Here is a 1,773-nt window from a genome sequence, read left to right as displayed (position 1 = left end):
ATGCATTAAATCTACAGCAAAATGATATTTAGAAAATTTAATATATTTCACTATGTAAATGAACTTAGTAAAATGAACCCATAGAGGTGGAAATAAAAGTAAAACTCTAAAAAAGAAGCCAAAAGTGGATTTAACCATGGATGAAAAATTGGGAGTAGAATTGGATGTTAAGCTAGCCATCAAAACAATATGCAAACAATGACACAAAAAGGTTTTTAAAGTAAAATTAAAAAAGGGTGCAACACTAGACACAAAGAAGGGAACAAAATAGGGCATATGAAAGGATACCGAATTGGGTGCAAACAAGGATGCAAAAATGGACACCAAAATGAGGATGCAAAGAATGGTGTAAAATTAGGATGCAAAAAGGATGTAATAAAAGACACAAAACAAGATGCAAAATGGGACTAAAAAATGGTGAAACCAAGGATGTCAAAGATGATGTATAACTAGATGAAAATTCCAACTAAAATCTAGGTGCAAAATGAGATGCAAATGTGGACACAAAATGTGGCAGAAAAAAGGATGCAAATTTGGAAGCCAAAAAAGATGAAAAACTAGATACCAAAAAGGATGCAAATTTGGACATAAAAAATGGTGCAAAATTGGACACAAAAGAAGAAAAAATGTTGCAAAAATGGGCATAAAAATGGCTCAATTTTGGATGCAAATTGAGATGCAACATTGGATGTAAAATGATGCAACAAATCATTCAAAACTTCGTGCAAAAACAAATGCAAAAGTAGACGAAAAAATGGCTCAAAAGTGAACGTAACAATAGACACAAAATGGGATGCAAAGGTGAATGCAATATATGGTTCAATATAGGATGCAAATTTAGATGCTCAAAAGGATGAAAAATTGGATGCAAGAAATGGTGTTAAAAATGATGCTAAATTGGATGCAACAAATGATGCAAAATTAAATGCAAAATAGGATGCAAAAAAGGTAGATAAATAAAATGCAAAAGTGGATGCAAAAAATGGTGCAAAAATGCATGCGAAATTTGGCACTAAATCAGATTCAACATATGGTGCAAAATTGGATGGAAAAGATGGTGTAAAAAAAGGCAGAAAAATTGGCACAAAAATAGATGTAAAAATAAGTACAAAATTAGAAGCAAAAGATGGCATAAGACCAGATGCAAAAATTGGCACAAATCGGATGTAAAAAAAGGCGCTAAATAAGATGTCAAAGATGGTGTAAAAATCGATGCAAATTATGACACAAAAATAGAAGAAAAGAATTCCACAAAAGAGGAAGCAAAAAATGATGCAAAAATAAATGCAAAAAAAGGCACAAAACTAGAAGCAAAACCTGTTGTAAAACCAAATGAAAATCTTGGTGCAAAATATGATGCAGAAAATGATGGAAAATTTGGCGTAAAAAAGATGCAAAATTTGGTGCAAAAAAGGACGCTTTAAAAATTGTACAATAGAGCCAGATTTAGCACCAGGTTGCTCATCCCAATTGAGAAAAAAATGCACTAGAATCTGGTGCTAAATCTGGCGCAAATTGCCTGTTTTGTTGTAGTGATTATATATAACGATAAAAAGGAAATGAGAAGGAGAATCCCCATATAGTACTCCCATCCAAATGATAAACACCCCATTATAAAGCCTTCACAACATATTCTTTGCAAGAGATTCCTACAACTATCCAACAACATTAAATGCATGAAAAAATTAAGCCTCTCATATGATAGAATGATACATCCAATCTTATGTTGAGATTGAAAAAATCAAATAAAATGTAGCCCAAGGGGAGACCTCC

Source organism: Pinus tabuliformis, chromosome 6, assembly GCF_031772625.1.
Source record: "Pinus tabuliformis cultivar Carrire ecotype Pingquan chromosome 6, CPIR1, whole genome shotgun sequence".
NCBI lineage: Eukaryota > Viridiplantae > Streptophyta > Pinopsida > Pinales > Pinaceae > Pinus > Pinus tabuliformis.
Note: the sequence above shows the minus strand (reverse complement) of the source record.